The sequence below is a fragment of the Oratosquilla oratoria genome, chromosome 1, assembly GCF_046742065.1.
Source record: "Oratosquilla oratoria isolate Oo_2021 chromosome 1, ASM4674206v1, whole genome shotgun sequence".
NCBI classification, from domain to species: domain Eukaryota; kingdom Metazoa; phylum Arthropoda; class Malacostraca; order Stomatopoda; family Squillidae; genus Oratosquilla; species Oratosquilla oratoria.
In genome coordinates, this window is record NC_134777.1 from 118,971,231 (window position 1) to 118,981,230 (window position 10,000).

General features: G+C 47.3%; 1 protein-coding gene and 1 non-coding gene across 5 annotated transcripts in view; one reads left to right on the plus strand and one right to left on the minus strand.

The window, feature by feature from the left end:
* Tmem131 (Transmembrane protein 131) overlaps nt 1-10,000 on the minus strand; it is a 219,135-nt gene that overhangs the window by 132,242 nt on the left and 76,893 nt on the right. The window lies entirely within an intron of this gene.
* Nucleotides 7,064-7,135, plus strand: TRNAE-UUC (transfer RNA glutamic acid (anticodon UUC)). Its single transcript has one exon. It is a non-coding gene; the product is annotated as a tRNA-Glu (tRNA).

Below are 10,000 nucleotides of genomic sequence, written 5' to 3' on the forward strand. Positions count from 1 at the left end.
ACATGTTCCATCCATCCATCCATTAATCCATCCATCCATCTCACTGGGTCTCAACGAATCCTTGCCCATGGATTCGTGCCTCCAAGCTCCTCGAAGACCCATCGTCCCAATGCCTCTGCGGTCCTGCAGTAGCCGGCAACGATCACTGAGTGCCTCTTCTGCGTCACTCAGGCGCCGCCGGTGGTGGAGGAGGAGCAAGTCCCCCCTACTATGACCTCCGACACGGTGCACCGGCCCCAGACAGGAAGGGGACGACGCCCTTTCATCCGGGGGAAGGGAGACATGCACAGACGTGACTGGGGGGGGGGGGGAGCCCTGGGGGAGGGATGACAAGGCTGACCAGAAACGTCCGACACCGAAGTGACCCCGGGACTCCCTCAGGGGAAGGACATCCGAGCCGGAATAACACTATGCTCTGAGAGAGAGAGAGAGAGAGAGAGAGAGAGAGAGAGAGAGAGAGAGAGAGAGAGAGAGGGAGAGGTAAAGAGGGAGGGAGGGAGGGAGGGAGGGAGGGAGGGAGAGAGAGAGGGAAAGGGAGAGGTAGAGAGAGATAGAGAGACAAAGAGACAAAGATGGTGAGACAAATAGAGGGAGAGAGTGGGGAGAATAAAGGTGACGAGTTATCGATATTAGCGAGCACTCCTTTCCTCATACTCTACAAGGCTAATCTCCCTTACATTATCATTACTATTTATTATTATCATTGTCATTAGTGGACAAGATGCAGGGATGACCCACCCGTCATCCAGGAGGTGCCAAGATAAGAGGGAGGGAAGAGGGTGGAGGGGAATGGAGTGTGATAGGGACGGAATGGGTGGGAGTGGTTTCTATGCCTTTGTTTTTTTGGCTACCTCCATTATAAGGGGGAAAAAGCCTTTGGTATATCTATTATCATTTTGTTTCGACTACGTGACATTGGACCACTTGATACTTAGGAACGATTACCAGTACCAACTGATAACCTTGCGCATGATAAGGTCAACATAATTATAAAAAAATAACTATTTGTGCCGGACATCGAGTATCACAGGGCAATTTCACCAATGATGGGTAATTACGGACAGTGGTGGGTAATTAAAAGTAGTATTGTGGCAATCTGGGTAATGATGAAGAGGGAAGCGTTATGGACCACACACACACACACACACACACACACAGAGAGAGAGAGAGAGAGAGAGAGAGAGAGAGAGAGAGAGAGAAACACCCAACCACCTATGAATAGGAGCAGGAGGAAAAGGAGGAAGAGGAAAAGGAGGGGGAAAGGAGGAAGTAGAAAAGGAGGAGGTGGAAAAGTAGGAGGTGGAAAGGAGGAGGAGGAGGAGGGACAGGAGGAAGAGAGAGAGGAGGAAGAGGAGGAGGAGGGACAGGGAGGAAGAGAGAGAGGAGGAGGAGGGACAGGGAAAGGAGGGAAAAGATGATGAAGGGAAGGAGGATGAAGGAAATGAGGAGAGAAAGGAATAGGAAGGTCATGAGGAAGAGGAAAAGGAGGAGAAAAAGGAGGAGGAACAGGAAGAGGAGGAGCAAGAGGAGTAGTAGGAGGAGGACGTGAAGGGAAAGGAGGAGCAAGATGAGGAGGTTGAGTGCAGGAGAAGCAAGACGAGGGTGAGGAGTAGAGGAGGAGCAGGATGAGGGTGAGTAGAGGAGGAGGAGGGTAAGAGGAGGGAGGAGGAGGGGGTAAGAGGAGGAGGAGGAGGGTAAGAGGAGGATGGGGAGGATAAGAGGAGGAGGGCGAGTAGGAGAAGCAAGACGAGGGTGAGGAGTAGAGGAGGAGCAGGATGAGGGTGAGGAATAGAGGAGAAAGAGGAGGAAGAGGAGGAAGAGGAGGAGGAGGGTAAGAGGGGGAGGGTGAGTAGAGGAGAAGTAAGACGAGGGTGAGGAGTAGGGGAGGAGCAGGATGAGGGTGAGGAATAGAGGAGAAAGAGGAGGAAGAGGAGGAGGAGGAGGAAGAGGAGGAGGAGGAGGAAGAGGAGGAGGAGGAGGAGGAGGAGGAGGAGGAGGAGGAGGAGGAAGAGGAGGAGGAGGTGTGTGAAAATCCAAGCGGCGACACCTCGACTGTTGGAGGTCGGCGCGCGGTTGACCTGGCTGATCAAATTTGTCGCTTCTATATTTGGAAAGGATCCCCCCCCAACACCAACCACCCCCAACACCCTTCTCCTCCTCCTCCTCTTCCTCCTCCTCCAAACATTTGCTCTTTGCACTCCCAAGTTTATGGAATAAATTGCTACTGGGGGGCTGCAATTTATTTTCAAACGTTTTTTATTCCCTCGACAGGACAGTCACGCCATGAGAAGAAAAAAATAAGGAAAAAAAATAAAGAAAAGAAAAGAAAATGGAAAGGAAAGGAAAAAATGTCGACAGGATTCAATACTGTTATATGTTCGATATTATGGCCCTCAAACTTTTTTCCTCTTTCTCATATCCATTACAAGTTGTCAACTTAAGTTTCCAATAGTGTATATTGGAGAAGTACGATGATACATGCACACGCACGCACGCACGCACACACACACACACACTAGACGACTCGTGGCGCAGTTGGTAGAGTTTCAGGTTGCCAATACGGAGGTCCGGGTTCGAATCCCGTCCAGGGCTGAAATAATTTCAGTATCGCTGCGCTGCGGGTTATTACTCCAACTCTCGTGGGCGGGGAGTTGGGTGTGCGTGTGTGCATGCAAGGTCACAGCATTACCCATAGATCGGTCATACATGAGCTCTCTTCCAGAAGGGAAATAGCTGTCGATCACGAGTCCAACACGTCATCCAAGACCATGGCTTATCACACACACACACACACATACATATACAGTATATTTAGGCCCAAGAAGGGGTCGGATACCGAACAAATACAGCCCTTACAGATTAGAGCAAATCGTTCGTGAAAGCTTAAATCTCATCGCATTACCCGTGAGAACTTTATTCCACTCTTTGGTGGCAACACGATGACCACGTGAATGACGTGCTACTCCTCCCGTCCAACACGTACCGTGCACGAGAATTTTCGCCATCGTCCTCAGCTCGAACAAGCGTTCTCGTCTTTTCGTTTTACTACAATGGCTATGCGTTACTGTTCTATAGCCTCCTAAAGAAGGACACTTCAACGCTGAAAAGAAGCCTTAAGCATTCACCCACTAACACGAGTTTCTGGCTTGTGGTCCCAGTTCCTAATCCAATGGTCCCATTTAGGGTTTCGTGGCTGCCCTCAAGATCTGTTGGCCCTCCGCATCCATCTAGATGTCTGTCCCCACCCCCTTCCGCCGCACGTGGTGCCTCCCTTGAAGGTTGAGGACCACTGCTCCTCAAGCACTCTCAACTTCGTGGCTTCGACCGCCATGGCCGTGGACCTCGAGTTCGGCCGCGTCTTCTTGGGGGGACCGAAGAAGGCCTCCGAGTCTGCACCCGAAAGCTTCCGAACTTTGGTCTCGTCCAACAAGAGACCTAGACTTCGAGTTCGGCTTGGCCGCTCGAACTTTCTCACTACCAAGTCCTCTGTTCTGTTCTCAAGCCCCCTCCCCCCCCCAAAAAAAAAGACGAATAAGGAGACAAACACTGCGAAACTACCTCTACTTATCAGTCAACCCCCTCCACTCCCACTTCCCTTCCCTCCCCCCCTTCATCCCTATCGTTATCCCCCGCCCTCCTCATCCCATAAACCCAGAGGCAAGTTATCTAGTATGGCCACCTTGAAATATAACTCAAGACTCTCCAATCTATCTGGTGCCCCAAGCAAAATGTTGTTGCACACATGGATGTTGCGTGCGTGCGTGTGTGTGTGTGTGTGTGTGTGTGTGTGTGTGTGTGTGTGTGTGTGTGTGTGTGTGTGTGTGTGCAACTTTAAGTTATTTCACAGCAACACAGAAGTCAAAGCTTCCCTTTACTGCCCCCATTTACCCAATCTTACCTAGCGAGCCATCCTGCCCGAATTCCCACACCAGTTGGATCCTACATCTCATCGGGACCCGTGATTCCAGTAAAATCACATCACAACCCACGCTACTGAGTCCTAGTGTCACGTACAGGGTACCTACGGCGTGTGCCTTTTCAGTATCAGACGCTAATGCCCCCAATGCCCCCCAACACTCGTCTGCATCTCATGGACAGCCACACGACCTGGTCCTGTCCTTTGGTGGAGGAAGAGGAAGAGGAGGAGAGGAGAAAGAGGTGGAACAGGAGGAAGAGGAGAGGAGAAAGATGGAACAGGAGGAAGAGGAGGTGGAGAAAGAGAAGGTGGAGGAGAGGAGGAGAAAGAGGAGGCGGAAGAGGAGGCGGAAGAGGAGGAGAAAGAGGTGGAGGAGGGGAGGGGAAAGAGGAGGAGAAAGAGGAGGAAGAGGAGAGGAGGAGGAGGAGGAAGAGGAGAGGAGGAGGAAGAGGAGAGGAAAAAGAGGAGGAAAAAGAGGAGGAAAAAGAGGAGGAGAAAGAGGAGGAAGAGAAAACTGACTCCTTGAGTGGCTCACCCTCAACCCGACCAACTCCATAATCGGAAGCGTGCTGGTCTCGCATTTGCTCAATTATAGGTTCGAATCCTGTACTCCTCTCCAATTCCCAGCTGTGTTACCTGCCCCCACCACCTGAACACATTAACAAGCTGTAAAAGTGGTGTGCGAATATCCATGTATTCATTAAGTCGAAACATTTGATTGCGCGAGGGTGTGTTTATGCCTCACCAGAAAACTGTGAATGTTAAGTAAATTAAATTAATAAATAAAATAAATAATGATAATAATAATAACAATAATAATAATGATCAGTCGCTAAGGTAAAGGTTCGAGTCCTTGCGGTGGGGCTTATTTCCATTTGTCAAAATGACACACAACTTGTCGGATGGCTCGCCCCAATAAAGACTCGGTGAAATTAGAACAGAGACTGAGCTGGCCTAGTACCAGGTCGTGGATCTGATCGTTCCTTTTGTACGGCCTGGGTGGCTCAAGGCTATCGTCTTTTCTTCATAATAAGCAGTTGCTAGGGCAAAGGTTCGAGTCCTTGCGGTGGAGCTTATTTCCGTAAGTAAATAAATAAATAACAGACAGGATACCTGCGGACACGTTTTTTCCCTATTCTGTGGCCGAGCGCGTACCCACTCCAGCAACATGATTCAAGCGTAGATGACACGCAAAGTGACATACAACACCCCTGCCTGGCTAATTTGATTTGGTTCACAAGACACGACAACAACAACACGCAGCTACGCGGGTCTTACGTTCTCACTCCTCAACCCGCTCCCTCTCCCCCCACACTGCGACTCTGTATTTACAATTTTTTCACAATAATCACTAAAATGTACGCCCACTTTCTGTGCTACTGACTTCCCCCAACCCACAAACCCCTAACTATATGTCTGTGTGTCTTTGTTTACATTCTTCAATGGCCGAAACAATTTCAAAATACCTGTATATTATTTCAATTATTTAAGCAGTTATGAACACACGCGTGAGCAATGAGAGCGAAAAAGTGAAGAGTTGTGAAGCAGTTGGAAATGAAAGAAGATAAAGTGAAGAGAGAGAGAGAGAGAGAGAGAGAGAGAGAGAGAGAGAAAGAGAGAGAGGAGAGAGAGAAAGAAAGAGAGCTCTTTAGTAGGTGCCTCTCATACATTAATTAGTTTAGCCAAAGCACCACGCCACGCATATCATTGGAAAAACCCAAACACCGTAGCACTCACTAAAGTAAATAATTACTCCATTATCAATTCTTATGCGGAAAAAGTGGTCGATAGTGTCAGGTGATAAGGAGAGATATGGGGCCCAACCCACTGACCGCGTACCAGCTGATGGGCTTTGACGACGTGCAACTGGGACACGATCCTCTCACACGTCTGTCCTGCGCGCGCGCACACACACGACTCGATAGTGCTGTTGGTACAGTTCCTGGCTGCCACTACGGTGGTCCGGATTCGAACCCCCGCCCAGGGCTGAAATAATTTCAGTATTGCTGCGCTGCGGGTCGTTAATCCAACTCTCGTGGGCGGGGAGTTGTGTGTGTGTGTGCGTGTAAGGTCACAGCATCACTCATAGATAGGTCATATATGAGTTCTGAGCTCTCTTCCGGGAGGGAAACAGCTGTCGATCACGAGCCCAACACGTAATCTAAGCCCATGGTGAAAAACACGTGTAAGGCACTTTCGTCCATCCAATTTCAATCCTTACACTTGGTGCCATACGTTGTGTATTTTGTTTTAACTAACAGAAGACTATTCTACGCAATTAGAAAGACGACCCCCCCCCCCAACCTCCCCCACCAATCGAGTTGAACCAAGGGTCTATGATCTCCCTTGAGCAAATTCACGGCACCCGGAACGATCCGGAGAGTTCCCCCGGACCTCAGACTTCTCCCGGATGATCATCGACTTCTCAGAACACCCCTAAGAATCTTCTTAAACAACCTCAAGGACCAACTCGGACGATCATGTACCAATCGTTGTCTTCAACTTGAGACAGCGAGACCCGACAGACAACATCAACGTCGTAGCTCGATGATATTTCTGTCAGTCACCCCTTCTCCCCCTCCCCACTTTCCCCCCGTGGTATTATTGTCGCGGTGCCCCCCCCCCCGGCTCCCCTCCGGGATATTTCTGTCACCCCCGCGGCTGCCCCTCCTTGAAGACGAGGGACAAGCGTAAATACCCATATTTCATATCCCACGACATGAAAGAGAAGTCTCGGCACATGCAATGCAATAAACATGATTTTATTTCGCTGACGGTATATTTGATCGGCAATGTCTGGCGTTGAACAAACAAGTTGTTCATTTTTTTTATCAATTTATCTATTTATCTTTATCAATATTATTATTTCATTCGACCTTGTTATAGACCGAATGGTCTCCCATGAATGAGCTTTCCCATCCGGAACTCTCAATAAATACTCACTTATTTAATTTATTTATCATTATAATTTTTTTCGCATCCGACCTTGATATGGACCAAAAGGTCTCCTGTCGGCATGCTCCGCCTTTGTAATCCTTCGTATGTATCATGTCTTAAAATGAACACACCACTCGACGTGACTCACTAGCCTGAAGAACAATAGTTCATGGTGTTCGGTCATCCTCAAACCTCCCAATAATCTCCGATTCCCATGTGGTCTAGTGTATAGGATACCTGGGTTTCACCCAGGAGGCCCGGGTTCGATTCCCGGCATGGGAATGGCTTTTTCACGGGCTCAAACAAGGCCCGTGGAAGTGACATTTCACCCCCCCCAAAAAAAAAAAAATAAATAAATAAATAAATAAATAAATAAAATAATAATAATAATCCAGCTACGGGACCGAGTTGGCAACAATTCCCCGATATTAACAGAAATCAATAGCACACGGTTTCCTGTGAGCCAAAAACAAAGGCCACACTCACTCTTCCGCTGAGCCAAAAACAAAGGCCAGACTCCCTCTTCCGGTGAGCCAAAAGCAAAGGCCACACTCCCTCTTCCGGTGAGCCAAAAACAAAGGCCACACTCCCTCTTTCGGTGAGCCAAAAACAAAGGCCACACTCCCTCTTCCAATGAGCCAAAAACAAAGGCCAGAATCCCTCTTCCAATGAGCCAAAAACAAAGTCCAGAATCCCTATTCCAATGAGTCAAAAATAAAGGTCAGGCTTCCACTTTCGGTGAGCCAAAAACAAAGGCCAGATATTGTCCCTCCACAGCAACCTCTTTGCTGAAGACCAAACAACGACATCCTCGAGAGAGAGAGTTCGACCCGACGAGCCCGGGAGAGGAACTCGAACCATACACTGTCGATTACAAGAATGAGTAATCCTCCAAGAACAGCAGAAAAGGCACTGAAAGAAATCAGGACACCCTCAGGCTGTACTACTCGAGGTTCTGCATTGGCAAAGCTCCTCCTCCTCTTCCTCCTCCTCCTTCAAAGGAACATCGCACCTCGCGGAGACAAAATCCCCCAGAACTCTTAAGCAGAACCTTCCAGATGTACAATTCCAGTTCCAGAACCATTCCAAGGACAGAGCCGGAGGAGGAGGAAGAGAAGGAGGAGGAGGAGGAGGAGGAAGAAAGCGACGCACATCGAGAACCCTTTTCAACATGAATGATACCAGGAGCAGGGTCAGCAATTTTGATCAAGGGGGCGAGTCAAAAATGCAGAGAACACGCCATCGTATGAAATTCAGAGCAGATGCAGCAACGAGGAAACATGCATAGTGATGATGAGTCTTGTCAACTGCATAGGTCAGTGTTTCCGACCGGGATCGCTCAGGTATACATTGTGTTTACCTGTGTTCATCTTCCCTGCCAGACCACCTACCTGTTTCCCCCCTGTCCCCCGCTCTCTCTCTCTCTCTCTCTCTCTCTCTCTCTATATATATATATATATATATATATATATATATATATATATGTGTGTGTGTGTGTGTGTGTGTGTGTGTGTGTGTGTGTGTGTGTGTGTGTGTGTGTGTGTGTGTGTGTGTGTGTGTGTGTGTGTGTGAAGGTAGAAAAAGAAGTTACGGGTCTAGTTCCGAGTTTTTTAGTTTATTCCTGACCGGTTTCGCTCTGAAGAAGAGTAGAGCAAAACCGGTCAGTAATAAACTAAAAAAAATCGGAACTAGACCCGTGACTTCTTTTTCCACCTTCATTACCTTGTCACAATGCCCCAGCATATATATATATATATATATATATATATATATATATATATATATATATATATATGTATGTGTGTGTGTGTTCTGTGTGTGTGTGTGTGTGTGTGTGCGCACGCGCGCGTGCATGCGTTCGCTGCACTGAAGACCAGGAATCCGTAAACACTTTAACGGTTTAGAAAATAAATCACCTTTTAAGGTCAGTTTTACTCCTAAATGCTGAGGTCCCTACCAAAGCCACCCATAAAGGCTTCCATGCTCTCAAAGTACTTTTTTCAAAAGTTTAATGTCCTGCGTGAAGACTCTGGAAATGATGAAGGTACTTAAAAAAAGAGAGAGAAAAAAAAAACGGCAGTTTACTTACTACACCGTCGACATACTTATCAAAATAATATATAAAAATAAAATAAAATTAAATAAAATAAATAAACTCAATGAAAATAAATAAAATAATAAATAAAGCAGAAATAAAATAAAACAAAATATAAGTAAATAAATAAACTGATACAAATGAATATGCAATCACGGTGTTTAAAATTACCGCGCGGTCCGGAGGGACACGGAAAGAAAGAAATGAAGAGAGAAAGAGAGAACCCGACACCGGAAACTGGAGTAACCGCAGCGTTTTCCGCTCTCTCTCTCTCTCGCCCGCGGGGGAGTGACGCAACGGATCTGCGGTATGACGACCTCCCCCAGTGTCACAGCATATTATACTGTACAGCGTCAGCCGCATGTACTCCTCCATCACAAAACTATGAACGCAGTCGCATTAACCCAGTATCTTCCATAGAGACGGACGAGAAAGTCGGCGAGTGAGCTAGTGAGTGGGCGAGGGGAGAGAGAGGAAAGTCAAAGGCATAAATCCACTCCCACCCATTTCATCCCCACATACTCCATTCCCATTCACCACCCCTCCCTCCCTCCCTCCCTCTTTTCTTGGCTCCTCTTGGATGACGGGTCAGCCCTGCATCTCGCCCACTGCCCTGCATAGAAACAACAAATGGATACGGAAACGTATAGGAACATGATAAGATATACTAACTCGAAACATGACCGAAGTTTTGCGATGGAGGCATAGCTGATACAGTTAGCCTCTTATCTGATTCATTATAAGAATCCTCACATTTTCATTTTATTCTTTATCTTTTAGGGCAAAGGTGACGGCTTCGGCCGTAGTTACTCAGCATCTCCTGGGATTTTCATCTTCTTTTTCAAACCCATTCAGTTTCTAGGAATTCTTCTTTGCCAGCTAGCTCGCTACGTTGAAAAACATCTCGTTATAAGCGTCTACGATAGCGAGAAATATTTCACTTTTATATTCAATATAATATGATGTACAAAATAAAAAACACATCAACGTTTGTTATTTAATTTACAGAAGCAATGATTAATTACCGATGAAGACTTACTTCGATATACATT